This window comes from Bubalus kerabau, unplaced genomic scaffold (genome assembly GCF_029407905.1).
Source record: "Bubalus kerabau isolate K-KA32 ecotype Philippines breed swamp buffalo unplaced genomic scaffold, PCC_UOA_SB_1v2 scaffold_76, whole genome shotgun sequence".
Classification (NCBI taxonomy): domain Eukaryota; kingdom Metazoa; phylum Chordata; class Mammalia; order Artiodactyla; family Bovidae; genus Bubalus; species Bubalus kerabau.
Window position 1 is genome coordinate 912,046 of NW_026577930.1, and position 18,348 is coordinate 930,393.

The window sequence follows — 18,348 nt, forward strand, 5'->3', positions numbered from 1 at the left end:
GAGGCTGAGATACTCTGTACTTCAGGAAGAACAAGAAAGAAGCAGGGTAAAGAGGGGTTGGAGAGAACCTATTACTTTGGTTTCATTCCTAAGCGGAATTTTGGCTGATTTGGGAGGTTGGGTCTTTTTTTTCCCCACTTGGAACACTGCATAGTTTCTGACATCTGATAGATTGAAAAAAAAATCCAGCTGATGTAACATCTGAGGTCAAGATAATCATAGTAATAACTGCCGTTGCTCCTAATGTCTCAGTAGAGACAGGTGCCGTGACAGAAGCTTTCCATAAATACTTACATTCCACCAATCTGCCAAGAAAGGGCTTATCAAACTTACTTCACAGGGGAGAGCCCAAGGCTCATAGAGTTAGGGTTTGGTTTTGTGCTGAAATACATGAGGCTGGTAAATGACAGCTGGCAATAGACTCCTGCTCTACACTACTTATCACTCATACTGTTGTTCTCCCCCCAACCTGAGACATACTCTTGTCTTTGTTCTTTAACAAGTCCTTTTAACATTTGGCAATTCCTTGTTTATTTATTATTTATTTTTTTATTTGGCTGTGCTGGATCTTAGTTGCTGCACGTGTGGTCTAGTTCCCTGACCAGGGATCGAACCTGGGCCCCCTGCACCGGGAGCCTGGAGTCCTAGCAATTGGACCACCAGGAAAGTCCCCACCCTGTATCTTTTATTTCAGTGTTTTTCTCAGCACTTCAAAATTTGTCCTAGGTGATAGGGAAAAATGCCCTCATGCTCAAGCTACTGGATTGAAATGTGTAGCCAGAGCAGTAAGAATACCAGATGTACTTAACCAACGATATGTATCCCTTATTCATTACTCATAGATAAGTGAAAGAAACAATATTCAGGGACAGTACAAGCATGTACATTGGCCATGTTAGATAACCTCTGAAGACCAAGGAGTCTCCATATCATCCTTACAGTCTCTTCCCTGTGGAGAGTAAACCTATCAGAACAGAAATGACATGAGAATCTTCACCTGGCTGATGAGATAGATTGATCTACTTTTTTTCTCTCTAAAGGACTGCCACCTGTCCTGGGACTCCCGCCTTGGACTATAGCTTCTCCACCTCCCGTCACTCCTGGGACAGGGACCCATTCTCTGTAGCACTGCAGAGCAAACATAGCTCAGGAGTTTGTAGAGACGTGGAATTTCCCCAAAGGCCTTTAATCCAGGACACAGAAAGCAAGATGAGGGCCCCAGGTAGGAGGATTGAGGAGAACAAGACCCAAGAATATGGCGGATGGTGGTCACTAGGACAGCACTCCCTTCTGATCTCAGACGCAGAGAAATTCAGAACTGGTGGGCTTAGCCTATTAGCCTTAGCATAGCCTCACTTATTCTTCAGGCTTCTCAGAGACCTAAGAAACTTGGTCTTGGCGCAGAGTTCTGAGGTTGGTAGAGAGAATCAGTCTCACAGAAGTGATGGTGATTAACCTGAGTGAGGGTGATGGAAAGACCCATCCAGAACAGAAGGCTCCTGTAAAGACCCGTCCTCATTGGCAAGCCCATGAAGTCCAGAACTCTCTGGGCTGCTGTGGTTAACACTTTGAACTCAGGTCCGTGGGAGGTGGGGACATTGGGAATCTGCAGAGAATAGAGCCCCAGGAAGGGTGCAGAGTCAAAGTGAGGACCCAGAGTGTAGACATGAAGCCCCTCAATCCACAGCCGACAGGGCTACACAAATGTAGCCTCTCCACTAAGACACTAAGTCCCTCCTCTCCAGTTAGCCCTGGGAGGCATAGGTAAGTGCTGGCAAGCTCAAGAGCCCCGTGACTTCTGCCTGGAGGGTTTCAAGGAGATGACCTTGGTTTACAGGCTGGCTCTTCATCAGAGAGTGGAAATCCCAGGCATGACATTTGTACAGTCCTGTATGAGGAGTGTGTCAGCCAACTACCCCATTACAGATAAATTCTTAGAAAGTCCTGCAACTGTAATGGGCCCTGGGAGGGAACAAGCAGGGCTTTCAGACTAGGTTTATCCCTTATTTTCTGAAGGCGAATGGCTTCAGGACCTTAAAGTCCTTGGGCTAATGGAGGGAGCCTCTATCAGCTTGAGGAAGGGTACCCCGTTCCTATCAGGAATCAACTGATGATACTGACCGACAGCGAAGGATCCCTCCCAGAAAGAAGGCGGCTATACAGAAGGCACTGTCCCTGTTGTCAGGCCTGAGAGTGTGCCACTTAAGCCTGGTGACATGGTGAGTCCTACTCACTTCCTCCCAGAGGATCACATGGAGGTAAGGAACCTCATCCTGATCAAAGGGAGCAGCAGAAGCTCAGCAGAAGGATGATTTCCACGTTGTGCCAGAAGTCAAGGTAAGGACCCTGAATTCTTGAAAAGACCACTCGCCTCAAAACAGTGGAGACAGAACATATTCCTTCCACTCCTATTAGCCTCAGAAGACCATGGCCTGTGGTGGCCCTATGAGGCAAACTCCTCTTCTTCCTCAGGGATCAGGGAACTATTGGCCTGGGTGGAGAAGCTTTAAGGCAAGTCAAGGAATGTTTCCAGTTGGGGAATATTTCCAGGTTCTTTCCAGGACGGTGAGGACAGCAAAGAACGTGGGAACACAAATACCAGGATGGCCACACAGTATGTTCCCTACTCTCAGCCTAGAAGGCCTCAGGCAGATTTACCAGGCCAAGGGGCCCTTCAGCTCTGACCGAGGAGTATCAGGAAAGTTGGGGTTTGATCTGATGGTGGTGTCAACAGAAGGGGGACTCTTGGGCTTGGATGAGAGTCACATTTGGGACCCCGATTTGGGCCCCTGAGAGGAACCATCTGTCATTCCCAAGGAGCTTGCCACAGCTTTCATTCTTGTGAGACTATGGGTAGGCTTGGCTAGATAAGGCCACCCTTATTTCCTCCTGCAGGCTCACAGTGAGGTATCTGTCTTATTATGAGGAGATAGGCCTCAGGTCAAGAAGGAGGGGATTCCCCAGGCTCCAAAAGAAGTCAAATTGTGAAGCCCAAGTGGAGACTGAGGGGTATACTCATCCCTGAATAGAGGGAGCAAAGGAGAGTCATGCCCTCCCCTTTGATGTCAGTTCTAGAAAGCTCAGGGGAAGACTGTCAGGCAAGGCTCTCCTCACTTATTATACCAGGCCTTCTTCTTCATCATCTTCTTCTTCTTCTTGTATTGCTAAGTCATGTCTGACTCTTTTGTGACTCCATGGACTGTAGCCCGCCAGGCTCCTTTGTCCATGGGATATTCCAAGGAAGAATTCTAGGCTGGGTTGCCATTTCCTCCTCCAGGGGATCTTCCTGACCCAGAAACTGAGTCTGCGTCTCCTGCAGCTCCTGTATCACAGGCGGATCCTTTCCTGCTGAGCCATCAGGGAAGCCCTATATCAGGCCTAAGGGAGGTGAGATCTTCGTTGCAAAGTATAGCCACCAGTCCTGAGAAGGGAGGGGTATGGTAGGTGCCTGCCAGGCACTGTGGCAGATGCTTTACAGTTACCACCACATGCCAGCAGTCCTTCCAGACAGGGCTTGTCAAACTCCCTTCACAGTTAAAGAGCCCGAGGCACTCTCAGAGAGTTGAATGATGTGACAAACTTCTCCATGGCTGTTTAAGTGACAGGGATGGCCATAGGCCCTTGATTTGAGTTAGTCTAAAGCTCACCCTCTCACTCCTGCAAGCCTGATCTGACCTTGTGCCCTTAATTCCCTTTTTATTCTCATTACTGTGAAATGTATGAGGCATTAAGAAGAGGGACTCTCGGGTCCAACTATTAGATTGTAATACATAGCCAGAGCAATAATAATAATAATTATGCCAAAATAAATGTGACATATGAAGAGAGGAAAAAAGAGATAGTATTTGCTGACAAGGGGGTCATCTGTCCATACATATGAGGATTCAGACATCTTAAAAGATCTGAACGTTTTAACTTGCAGATAAGCTTATAAGATCAGTAAGGGACTCAAAAACATCATCTCACAGCCATTCCTTTGTATAAAAAATATCTATTAGATCTAAAATATAAAGTTTATTTATTAGAACAGAGGTTGCCTGAGAAGTCTGGCTGAAGGAGAGAAGGGACAGGTTACCACGTTTTGTTTCCCTCACAGGTCTCTGCCTGGGCCCCCTTACTTATGCCATGGATTTCCTATCTCTTATCACTCCTAGGACAGGGATTCCTTCTCTGCAAGGTCCACAGTGGAGAAAGTACTCAGGGCCTTTCAGAGATGTGGCATTTCCCAAGAAGGCTTTAATCAAAGGGGCAAGGCCCTTTAGGAAGACACCCATGCAACTGGACTGAGGAATGCAACGCCCCAGAATATTAGGTGTAAGAAGGCTTCAGGCAGAGCTCTCAAGCCGAACATCTCTTTTCTCTGTTGTCTCAGTACAGTTGTCAGGGACGTGAGACCTTTGGTCTAAGGAGGGCAATCTCAGGTCAGAGTAGGAATTGTCAAATATATATGTGAAGCCCCTTAAAAAGAAGGGAAAGAAATAGCCACCCAGAACCACTGGGGTTCTGTAGTGTCCACTTGCTGCTGTCAGCCCTCGGAGGTCCTGAATTCCATCATGGGATGAGGTAGAGAGAGGCCTTGAGAGCTGAGAAAGACAGAGCGCTACCGCCATGGGCAGGGCACGTTCTAGAACCAAGTCTGCCAGCTCCTCCCACATAGTGACATCCAGGGAAGATCCTTTATCTTGTGGTTGAAAAGAGAAGTAAGTATTCCAAGTAATTGAGTGCCAAGGTGGATCTGAAGGGAACACATTTTATGTCTTGTTTTGTTCTTGCTTGACCTCAGTAACTGGACGATGTAACTTTTTCTGTTTAGGACTTTCTTTGTGGCACTATTGAAATACCTTCTTGTAATTGAAAGTTAATTTGACTTCCGTATTTGTGTTTATGAACAAAGTATATCCTATTTATTGCTGTATTTCAGTATAAGTTCAAAGGTTTTTATATTTTGTATAATGAGTCAGAAATCCTTGAATCTCCTTTTGTGGTTCAGAACAAGATGACAGGACAAGAGAATTGGGAATTTCTTGCCAATGATAATGGACAGTGAGTGAAATTGTTCATATCAGGAAATAAAAAAAATGGTCTTGTCCGTGTGGCATCTGCAATACAGTGGAACAGGAATTCCCAGCCCCTGTTTCCCCTCAGCAACCCAGATCTTAAAAGTATATAAGTAGCAAAATAACCTTTCTAGAAGGTCCAGAGTCCAATTCAGAAATTGCAGTACCACAGGTAAGCATACAACTTAGATCAGCTGCACTTGAAATGGGTAAGAACAACACACACACACACACACACACACACACACTCTTATGGATCATGAATAGCACTATTCATCTATGATGAACAGTTTGTGGACTAAACTGTTATCTCAGCAAATGTGATCACCAGTGGTTCACAGCTATTTCTTACTCGGTTTAGTACGATACTCTCAACTTGGAGAAACACAATAGGACTCATGTTAAGTGCCCCTAGTGATGCTGGAAGTGCTCTCACGAAAGAGAGAGAAGTCATGACATTATACAAAAAAGTTGAGTTGCTCCTTGTATACTGGTTTGATTCTGCAGTCATGGTTGCCAACATTTCAAGATGAATGAATCCAGCATAAGGACTACTGTAAGAAAAAGAAAAGGGACTTTATGAAGCCATCACTGCAGCTACACCAGCAGGTGTGAAACTCTTGTGCTTTTTGTGAAGTATGTTTTTATCTTTTTTTTCGAGCTTATTTAAATATTCTTTTTGTTTGTTTTTGTTTTTTAACTTTATTTTTTATTTTTTAACTTTACAATATTCTATTGGTTTTGCCATATATCAACATGAATCCACCACAGGTATTCACGTGTTCCCCATCCTGAACCTTCCTCCCTCCTCCCTCCCCGTACCATAGCTTGTATGTGGGTGCAGGATTGCTATAAGCAAGGCATATCTATAGACTCAAACATGACTGAAGAAAAAGCAAAGTCGTTATGACATCCTAAAGCAAAAGTGGGTGAAGGATCTAAAGCTGGAAAATGTAATGCCAGCAAAGGATGATCTGATAATTTCAGAAAGAGGTTTGACTTCAAAATATCTAAATAATAGGGGAAGCAGCTTTTGCAAACAAGAGGCAACAGGTGCTTTCCCATATGTCATCAAGAAACTCACTGGGTATTAATTTTGTATCCTGCAACTTTACCAATTCATTGATGGGCTCTAGTAGTTTTCTCACAGCAACTTGAGGCTTTTCTATGTCTAGTATCATGTTATCTGCAAACAGTGCCAGTTTCACTTCTTTTCCAACTTGGATTCCTTTTATTTCTTCTGTTCTCTGATTGCCACGGCTAGGACTCTGAAATCATGTTGAGTAAAAGTGGAGAAACTGGACATCTTTGAAATTTTCATATTAAGTGAAGTCTGCTGCCGCTGCTAAGTCGCTTCAGTCATGTCCGACTCTCTGTGACCCCAGAGACGGCAGCCCACCAGGCTCCCCCGTCCCTGGGATTCTCCAGGCAAGAACCCTGGAGTGGGTTGCCATTTCCTTCTCCAATGCATGAAAGTGAAAACTGAAAGGGAAGTCGCTTAGTCCTGTCCGACTCTTCCCGACCCCATGGACTGCAGCCTACCAGGCTCCTCCATCCATGGGATTTTCCAGGCAAGAGTACTGGAGTGGGGTGCCATCGCCTTCTCCTTAAGTGAAGTCACACAAAGACAAATATCACATCAGTCAAATGTGGAAATATAATTTGAAAAAATGATAGAAATAAACTTATTTACAAAATAGAAAAAGAGTGAACAGAAGTCAAAAATGAACCTATGGTTACCAAGGAGGAAACGTGGCAGGGAGGGTTAAATCAGAAGCTTGGGATGAACATATAAACAGTACTGTATTTAAGATAGACAGCCAACAAGGATCTATTGTATAGAACAGGAAAGTCAATGGTCTGTGATAACTTATATGAGGGAAGATTCTCTAAAAGGATGCATATATATATATATGAATAACTGAATCACTTTGCAGTACACCTGAAACTAACACAACATTGTAAATCAAATATACTCCAATAAAATTTAAAAAAGAAAATCCCTGAGGAGAAAGGAGATCTGTCTGGACAGGTTTTAAGGTAAACGAAAGTGCCCTATTCTGGACGAAATACCACAAAGTACATTCATTGGTAAGGAAGGGAAATGAGCTCCAGGATTTGAGACCGAATGAGATAGGCTAATTCTATGATTTTGTGTAAATGCCGTCAGGTTTTTGTGCAAATGATCAGGACTCCCCTAACCTATAGAGCTGCTCTGCCAGTGTTTCAGTTGTACAGCAAGAAGGCTGGACAGCAGGAACCCTTTGGGGGATTGGTTTCATCAGTGCTTCGTCCCTGGATGCAGAAAGTACCTTGCCAGTAAGGGACTGCCTTTTAAAATTCTTTTGATACTGGACAATGCTTTGGCCACCCAGAACCCTATGAGTTCAACACTGAAGGCGTCAAAGTGTCTCCTTTCCCCTGAACACAACATCTTTAAGTCAGCCTATAGATCAGAGGGTCAAAGGGACCTTTAAAACTCATTACACAGTGTACTCTATGGAAATGATTGTCAATGCTATGGAAGAGAACTCTGATAGAACATCATGAGGTTTGGAAGGATTACACGACTGAAGATCCGATTCTTGTTACAAAAAAAAAAAAAAAAAAAAAAACAAAACCCATGAAAGTCCCAAACAATAAATTCCTGCTAAAAAAAAAAAAAACAAATAACAAAAAACAAAAAACAACTGTTCAGGTGTTGTGCATGCCTTCACAGGATTTGTGACAGTGTCAGTTAAGAAAATCATGACAGAGACTGTGGATATAGCATGAAAAGGTGGGAGGGGGTGAAGAGTCCCAAAATATGGATCTTGGAAATATCCAAGAGCTAGCATACCCTACAGCAGAGGAATTAACAGAATAAGACTTGATGGAGATGAGTGGTGCTGAACCAGAGCTGGATGATGAGGAAGAAGACATAGAAGAAGCAGTGCCAGAAAACAAATTGAGATTAGACAATCTGGCAGAAGCATTCTGAGGACTCAAGACTGCTTTTGACTCTTGTATGGCATGGATCCTTCTATGATATGGGCACTGAAAAGAAAGCAAATGGTGGAAGGAGGACTGATAACACACAGAAACATTTTTAGAGAAATGAAAAAGCAAAATCTTCAGACAGAAATTGCAATGCATTTCCATACACTGAGTGTGCCTGCTTCCCCCTGCCTCCCCTTCCACCTCCTCTGCTCTTCCACCTCTGCCACTCATCAAGGTCAACCCCTCCTCTTCCTCCTCCTCTTCAGCCTACTCAGCAAGAAGTTGTCGGGAAGAAGACCTACATGATGATCCACTTCCCCTCAATGAGCATTAAATAATCTTTGTGCCATGCCGGTAATAATCTTATCTGTTGAGTATGTATGTGAGTGTCTTTGTGCTAAGAGCTCATAACTGTAGGCAAGGACTGTATGAGATGTTTCTGTGTCATCATCTTCATCATCACCACCAGCTAAGTAAGTATACATCATGTAGAACATAGCGTGCAAGACGTGTATTGAAGTGGATAGCCTACCATTGCATAGGCAGAAGGTGAGTTACATTTAATATAAAATTAATAATGTTTATATTCTCTGTTTTTTATAATTTTGCTTTCAAAGAATTCTATTACTATACACTGTCCCATCTCTGTCTTGTGAATGGATAAATGGCACATCAGCCTGTCATCACAGGTAAGTCTTTTCTCTTAAAGTAACAATGTTTTCAGTACTTTATTATAAATATGACTGAAATAGCATAGGATATAAAAATTTTAGTGATCCATTCATTACTATAGATGCTTGGCTACCATGAAGCAATCCTATCAGCTACACTAGTCTACTATAAAGCAATCATATTGCTGCTTCTTCATTATCGATGCTTGAATCATTATACCTGTAACTAACTACGAATTGCTTTTCACATTATTTTTTCATTGTTGATATTTAGTGTTTTGCATCTATAGTCTTTTTGTCATATAAGGCAATATAGATGTATGTACTGACAGACAATTCTTGCAAATGCATGCTGTAAAATTACAATATTGATAAATACAGTCCTGTGAATATATTTTCTCTTAAGATTTTCTTAATAACATTTTGTTTTCTCTAGCTTACATTATTGTAAGAATACAATAGCTAATACTTATAGCTACGTCAACTAGAAAGAAAGGAATACATCAAGGTTGCATATTGTCACCCTGCTTATTTAATTTATATGCAGAGTACGTCTTGCAAAATGCTTGGCTGGATGAAGCACAAGCTGGAATCAAGATTGCAGGGAGAAATATCAATAACCTCAGATTTGCAGATGATACCATCCTTATGGCAGAAAGCAAAGAAGAACTAAAGAGCCTCGATGAAAGTGAAAGAGAAGAGAAAAAGCTGGCTTAAAACTCAACATTCAAAAACCAAAGATCATGGCATCCGGTCCCATCACTTCATGGCAAATAGATGGAAAAACAATGGAAACGGTGAGAGACTTCATTTTGGGGGGCTCCATGAGCACTGCACATGGTGACTGCATGTGCATGTGCATGAGCAGTTGCTTTTCACTTGGTATAACGTTTCAGTTATGCAAGATGAAGCAATTCCAGAGATCTGCTGGGTAACATTGTGCCTATGTTTAACATTACTGTATTGTGTGCCTAAATATTTAAGTGAGTAGATCTGATGTTAAGTGGTTTTACCACAACAATCATTTGAAAAGTTGATTGTCTTGCTCCCTCTCCAGGACAGAGTAAGATGATTAAGTGCAAGCATTTAGAGAACTCTTTTATAATGTTAATGAGAATGTCAATGGGTGCAACCATTGTGGAAAACAGTATTGAGGTTCCTCAAAAAATTAAAAATTAAATTACCATATGATTCAGCAAGCCCACTTCTGGGTTTTAATCCAAAAAAACTAAAATTAGACTCTCCAAGAGATATTTTCATTCCTGTATTTGTTGTAGCATTATTCACAATAACCAATACAGGGAAGCAGCCTAAATGTCCATTGATGTATCAATGGATAGATATATGATATATACATATCATGGAGTGTTGTGTGTGTGTGTGTGTGTGTGTGTGTGCATCCTCAGTCACTCAGTTGTGTCTGATTCTTTGAGACCCCATGGACTGCAGCTCAGCAGGCCTCCCTGCCCTTCACTGTCTCCAAGAGTTTTCTCAAACTCATGTCCACTGAATCAGTGATGCCATCCTACCATCTCGCCCTCTGTTGCCCCCTTCTCCTTCTGCCCTCAATCTTTCATTCCTAGCGTCAGGGTCTTTTCCAATGAGCCAGCTCCTCGCATCAGGTGGCCAGGGCATTGGAGTCAGATTCAGCATCAGTCCTTCCAATAAATATTCAGGGTTGATTTCCTTTAGGATGGACTGGCTTGATCTCCTTGCTGTCCAAGAGACTCTCAAGAGTCTTCTCCAAGACCACAGTTTGAAAGCATCAGTTCTTCAGCACTCAGTCTTCTTTATGGTCCAACTCTCACATCCATACATGACTACTGGGAAAACCATAGCTTTGACTACAGGGACCTTTGTCGGCAAACTGATGTCCCCGTTTTTAATACACTGTCTCGCTTTGGAGCCTTAGGAAAATGCAGAGCCTTCAGCAAGAGGACATTTCAAGGGACGTTGTCTGGTGGGCTACTCCTAGACGGTGGGAGCGGTGAGCACGGCCAGATCCTCAGATGGAGGGCCTGAGAGAATCCACAGTCTCCTGGACTGGTGACCTTTATTTACCCTGGGTTGAGAGAGCCAGAGACCTCTCCTTAAGGACCTACTCGATTATTTTATCTTGTGTGTAATTGGGCAAATTCTAGGCAACTTCTAGATTTTTTGTTGGTACTTAAATGCGTGGAAATATTCGTTAATTAGAAGAAAGGATATCTGAGAGGGAAGATACTGGTCAATGACAAAAATTCTAAGAACTCTGAGTTGTTTCCAACTGGGAAAGATTCTACCTCAAGCACATTCTATGTTACATCCTGTAGTGGGAATGTTACATGATTGTCTTTGCTAGGCAACATTTAGTTCACTGTGATTTTCTTTGTCTTGGAGTTTGGGTAATGTGCTAGAGTTCAGGGGGCTAGTGAAACAGCATGTGAAACAATTGACCAGTTTAAACTGGTTTGACCTTCTCAAATAGATTGTTGATTAGTCATACCTTGAGTCATTTTACAAAGAAAGAACTGCATGTGTCCAAGAAGGAACACATGACCTCAGGATGACCCCGGAGCCAAGCTCTTCAGTCTGCAAAACTCAGAGAAGAGAAATATTGTCCCGGGCTGTTTACAAAGTGAGACCTCCTTCAGTGAGGAAAACCTGGCTTCCTGTAACCTGAGTAGCTGAAATGGACTAATTGAAGACTAGCCAATTAGCTTCCAATTTAGAAATACCCCTGACCCCTTAGATTGCACCCAGGCTCCTGGATTGAAGAGAGATTTGATACCTTTCCTCCTGCATTGGTTGGCCTTGCAGTGAAGCTCTTTTCTCTAAAGCTCTTGCCATAAGTGTTGACTTCTCTGAGCATCGGGCAGTGAGCCCATGTTCCGTGAGTTTGGGCAGCCTTGTTGAGATTTAGGACTTGTGATCATCTGCTTGATGCACTGTAGCCCCTGGTGGGCCCTCAACACCAACCCTGAGTGGCCACCTATACTGAGTTTGTCTAGAGAGTTGGCTCTTGGGTTCCTGTTTGCTAGCCATGGCACTCTGGGCTCCTCTGGCTTCTGGGGCTCCTTTCACTTTTAAGGAAGGAAACAGCTCCTGGATCAGACATCTTTGGGGTGAGTAAACTCCTTAATATATGCCTGTAATTAAATGTGCTATATGAAGGTAGAATGTGCCTGTAGTCTAATAATCTCATCAGGACTGCTTGTTAGAGAGGATGAGAGGGTTGGGATGGCATCACTGACTCAATGAGCATGAGTTTGAGCAAACCCGAGGAGAAAGTGAAGGACAGGAAAGCCTGGTATGCTGCAGTGCATTGGGTTGCACAGAGTCAGACGTGACGAATTGATTGAAGAACGACAACACCACCCTGGGTTAGAGTCCCACCTAGGAGAGTTTCTTCTGTCTGATTAGAATCCTAAGGCTACAGTCTTGGGTTAAAGACCCACCCTAAGAGGACAATGTCAGAGGTTAGAGCTACTGAGGTGCTCAAATGATTGGGTTAGAGCTCTGAACACTGGCTTAAGGTTCCAGGCCTTTGGATTTAATTGCCTATGTTTGTCTGTGTCTGACTGTTTTATGTGTTGGGATTGGCTAGTAGGAGTTGGCTATGGGATGAATGTGGTGAGACTTTATTCAACCTGTAATTAATGAGGGTCCTCTGAATCAGGAGATAAAACACCTTGCTCCTGGACTGGAAACCTTGCTGTATGGAGGTGATGGGGGTTTTCCCCTTTGCCTAAGGTGACAGCACAGAGGTATTATTACAGATGAATATTCTTTTAAAAAAATTTTATTGGAGGTTTCTTGATTTACAATCTTGTGTTATTTTCAGGTGTACAGCAAAGTGATTCAGTTACACATATATTCAATCTTTTCCAGATTCTTTTCCCATATAGGCTATTACAGAATATTGAGTATAGGAGGTCCTATTCAGTTATCTATTTTCTATATTAGTTGTATGGGTATGTTCATCTCAAGCTTCTAATGTATCCCTGCCCACAAAGTTCTCCTTTGGTAACCATAAATCTGTTTCAAATTGTGCGAGTCTTTTTCTGTTTTGTAAATAAGTCCATTTGTGTCATTTTAAAAAATTAGATTGTACCCATGAGCAACACACTATGGTATTTGTCTTTGACTTACTCAGACAATCTCTACATCCATCCGTGTTGCTGAAAATGGCATTCTTTCATTCTTTTTTATGGCTGAGTATTCTTCCATTGTATTTATATATCACATCTTTTTCATCTGTTGATGGACCTTTAGGTTGTTTCCATGTCTTGGCTCTTGTAAACAGTGCTGCAAGGAACATGGGGGTGCTTGTTCCTATTCAAATTATGGTTTTCTTCAGATATATTCTCAGGTAGTCTATTTTTTAAAATTTATTGGAGTATAGTTGTTTTACAATGTTGTGTTAGTTTTAGACATATAGCAAAGTAATGCTGTTACACACACACACACACACACACACACACATATATATATATATATATATATATAAAAATTCATTTTCAGTTTCTTTTCTCATATAGGTTATCCCAGAATATTGATTAGAGTTCCCTGTGCTATGCAGGAGGTCCTTATTGGTTATATATTTTATATATAGGGGTGTGTGTACATTGATCCCAAGCTCCTGATTTTTCCCTTCCTCACTACATTTCCCCTTTAGTACCCATAAGTTCGTTTTCAGGATCGGTAAGTTTTCTGTTTTGTATTAAGTTCATTTTATCACTTTTTTAAATTAGACTCCACATATGAAGGATATATTTGTCTTTGACTTACTTCACTTAGTATGACAATCCCTAGGTCCATCCATGTTGCTGCAAATGGCATTCTTTCCTATGGCTGAGTAATATTCCTTTGTATTTCTGGACCACATGTTTATCTACTCCTCTGTTGATGGACATTTAGGTTGCTCCCTTGTCTTGGGTATTGTAAATATTGCTGCAATTTACATTGGGGTGATTGTTCCATTTTCGAATTATGATTTTCTCAGGATATATGTTCAGGAGTCAGATTGCTGGATATTATGGTAGTATGATTTTTCTATTGCGTTTTACTGAGTATAATTAATTTAAAATGTTGTGTTAGTTTCAGGTGATTCAGTTATACATTCACATATTCACTCATTTTCAGAGTCTTTTGTCATACAGATTACTACAGATTATTGAGTAGAGTTCCCTGTGTTATACAGTAGGTGCTTTGGGGTTATTGCTATTATATATATATATTAGTTGTAGATGTGGGCTTTCCAAGTGGCACAGTGGTAAAAAATCACCTGCCAATGCAGGAGACACAAGAGAAGTGGGTTCAGTCCCTGGGTCCCTGGGTCAGGAAGATCCCCTAGAGCAGGAAATCACAACTCACTCCAGTATTCTGACCTGGAAAATTCCATGGATGGAGGGTCCTGGTGGACTACAGTCCATGGAGTCATGAAGAGTCAGACACAGCAGTCATGTATGTTTATCTCAGGCGCCTAAAGTGTCCCTCCCCCAGCATGTCTCCAGTGGTAATCATAAGCTTGTTTTCGATATCCATAAGTTGGTTTCTATTTTGTAAATGAGTTTATTTGTGAAGTGAAATGAAAGTCGCTGTCTTATCTGACTCTTTACAACCCCATGGCCTATATAGAATTCTCCAGGCCAGGATACTGGAGTGGGTAGCCGTTCCCTTCTCCAGGGGGTCTTCCCAACCCCAGGATCAAAGCCAGGTCTCCCACATTGCAGGTAGATTCTTTACTAGCTGAGCCACCAGGGAAGCCAGTTCATTTGTGTCATTTTTTAAAAATTAGATTCCACTTACGAGTGATAACATATGATATTTGTCTTTCTCTGTCTTACTTTACTTAGTATGACGTTCCCTATGTCCATCCATGTTGCTGCACATGTCATTGATTAATTCTTTTTATGGCTGAATAATATTCCATTGTATATATTTACGACATTTGCTTTATTCATTCCTCTTTGATAGACATTTAGGTTACTTCCATATCTTCACTAATATATATAGCTCTGCAATGAAGATTGAAGTGCATGTATATTTATGAATCATGGTTTTCTCTGGATATGTACCAGGAGTGGGATTGGAAAATCATATGCTAACTCTATTTTTCATTTTTCAAGGAACTTCCATAATATTCCCCATAGTGACTGTGTCAGTTTGCATTCCCAATGATAGTGCAACAGTGTTCCCTTTTTTCCACACTCCATCATTGTTGTTTGCAGATCTGGGGATGATGACCATTCTGGCTGGTGTGAGGTGATACCTCATTGTACTTTTCATTTGCATGTTTCTGATAATTAGTGATGTTGAGCATCTTTGCATATGCTTTTTGGTCATCTGTATGTCTTCTTTGAAGGAATGTTTGTTTATACACTCTGCCTACTTTTTATGGGATTGTTTATTTGACACAGAGGTGCATGAGCTATTTATATATTTTGGAGATTATTGTGCTGTTGTTTGCTTTGTTTGCAAATATTTCCTCTCATTCTGTGAGTCGTCTTTTTGTTTTTGGTGTCTTTTGCCTGTGGAAGCTTTTGACTTTCATTAAAGGTCACCTGTTTGTTTTTGTTTTTATTTTAATTACTCCAGGAGGTGGATCAAAAACCATTTTACTAAAACAAAAAAATACTGCTGCAACTTATGTCAAACAGTGTTCTGCCTAGGTTTTCCTCTGAGGGTTTTATAGAATCTGGGTTTACATTTCAGTCTTTGATCCATTTTGAGTTTATTTTTTGTATGGTGTTAGAGAATGTTCTACATTCATTATTTTACATGTAACTGTCCAGTTTTCAAGGCACCACTTATTGAAGAGACTGTCTTTTTTGGTTCGCTAGTATTTTGTTGAGGATTTTTCCATCTGTGTTTTTCAGTGACATTGGCCTGTCATTTTTTTGTTTGTTTGTTTTCGTGTGTGCTTCTCTGTCTGGTTTTGCTCTCAGGGTGATGGTGGCCTCATAGAATGAGCTTGAGTGTTCCTCCCTCTGTAATTCTTTTTGGAAGAGGTTGATAGAATCTCTAAGTGTTGGATAGAATTATCCGAGAAGCCACCTGATCCTGGACATTTTATTGGAAAATTTTAAATCACTGTTTCAGTACTTGTGATCTGTCTACTCACGTTCTCTAGTTCTTTCTTGTTTAGTCTTGAAAGGCTGTACCTCTCTAAGAATCTGTGCATTTCTTCTAGATTGTCCATTTTATTTGCATAGAGTTGTTTATAGTAGTCTCTTATGATACTTGGAGTTCGACACGAGTGTATTCTTAATGAAACCAGCCCTGATTACCTTCTTGTGGTGTGAGCATAAATGTAAGATGAGGGAATATAAAGCAGGAAAAGTCTCCCCTCCACACACAGAAGAATGCACCCTAATCTGGCTAAGGAATTTCTTTTTTTTTTTTTTTCTCCTTCCAGTTTTATTGCAATATAATTGACTTACAGCACTGGGTAAGCCTAAGGTGTACGGCACAATGATTTGACTTACACACACAATGAAATGATTGCCACAGTAAGTTTAGGGAACATCCGTCATCTTATATAGATATAAAAGAAAAGAAAAAAAATTTTCCTTGTTTCGATGCACCATATAGGATGCTTGGGGCTGGTGCACTGGGATGACCCAGAGGGATGGTACGGGGAGGGAGGGAGGAGGGTTCAGGAAGGGAAACACGTGTATACCTGTGGCAGATTCATGTTGATATATGGCAAAACCAATACAATATTGTAAAGTTAAAAAATAAAATAAAATAAAAATAAAGAGAAAAAATCAGATGAAGGAAGTAAAAACGTCACACTTCCAGTTATAAGATAAATCAGTACTAGGGATGCAATGTCTTTGGGCTTCCCCCATTGGTTCAGATGGTAAAGAACCTGCCGGCTAAGGAATTTCATACAATAGGGCACATTCTGGTGTTTCCTCACTAAAAAGTCCAGTCCTATTGTATATCAGCCGGAATAGCGGGAGGTAGTACTGAACTACTTTTATATATTTGTGCATGTGTGATGTTAAAAATGAAATTTTACCAGGAAAAATAGCCATTGGTTATGGTCTTAAAGGCCATGGGCTACATAGAGGCCTTGGAATGAATGTATTTCCCCTGGAAATTGCCCAGACATCTAGATTTGCTTGTCGGTGATCTCTGCTGGAGGGGTAATGTATTTTGGTCATCTACCAGACAGATTAAACCCCAGCATGCTCAGAAAGGAAGTGAGGATATCGGTGTTTGAATGTGTGTGCTCCTGAATTGCTACCTGAGTCTAAGACAGCTTCCTCTTTCACTTTCTTCAATGCGATGCAATTGCTCTCTCAGCCTCCTACTCACTAGGTAAGTTTTTCTACGTGGAGACTGAGACAGAGACTGAACTTCTATAGGACTCTGCTCAGTAGACAAGCATGCCCTCAGCACTTGGCGGGGCAGAAATATTAGAAGCCTGTGACCAAATGGGCTGCAGTCTTGGAACTGGTGGGACAGATTCCTTGGAAGCTGGGTAGTATGTGTGCCTTTCAAGCTACAGTTTGACAACCACATATAATAATGGAAAACTTTTCAGGGTTCTTTAAGTGAACCCTCAGATCCAAGCTGGTCACCTTGAGACTGTCCATTCTTCTCAGTGGTTTCTCCAGGGAACTCATACAGCCAGTGCTTTCCAGAAACCAAACTAGGAGAAGGAATGGGTCCTAAATTAAGGGGCAATGCCTCAAGTTTGCCCATTTTCTTCCTAGAGAGGAACAAAGTGCTCTGAGCCACAGATAGAGAAGCCCTGAAGGCTTTCCTACAGCTCCCACGAATGCAATGGCTTTCCAGGGAGACCTCAAGCTCCTGATAAGAGTGCTGGTTGACGTCAACTTCTATCCATGAAGGCTGGGAAGAGGCAGCAAGCATTGGTTAAAGACAGTTGGTCCAGGCTCTGTTTGCTGGCCAAAAGGTAAACTATTTTGAGCACTACAGTGGAAGAAATTGGTCAGTCAACTGCAGAGCTCAGTTTGGGCTGAGGAGTGGCCAGGAAGAGCCAAGACAGATGACCCAATAGTAATAAATTCCATCCAGGCACCAAAACGCCAAACTTCAAGCAATAGCCTGAAAAGAGACATGTGAAGGAAACTAAGCCTCTGATAATCACCTTTCTTAAATACCAATTAATCCAACCTTGTCAGTGCTTATGTAACACTCCAGTCCTGGTGGTAGAAAACTCTGGGACCTGGGATTATCATTTTCTACAGAATTTGAGACTCATTAACCAAATCGAGGATGATTTCCCACAAGCTTGAAGAATGTACAAGGAGAAATGGTGGGATTGACACATAAAGCATTGACCAGTTTAAACTGGTTTTGCCTTCTTAAAACAGGTTGTTGATTAATCATACCTTGAGTTATTTTTAGAGGCAGCACTATGCATGTGCCAAAAAGGAGCCTATGTTTCCAGGATGACTGCAGAACCAAGAGGGTTCAGTCTGTGGAACTCTCAGAGTAGGAATGTTGCCAGGGGAGAACTGTGAAGTCCTTCAATATGGAAAATCAGGCTTCTAGCAGCATGAATAGCTTACATGAACTAATTCAAGACTAGCCAATTAGCTTCTAAGTTTGCAGTTCCCCTAAACCCTTTCATTTTACCTCAAACTCTGGATTGAGGAGACAGATATGAGAGCCCCACTTCT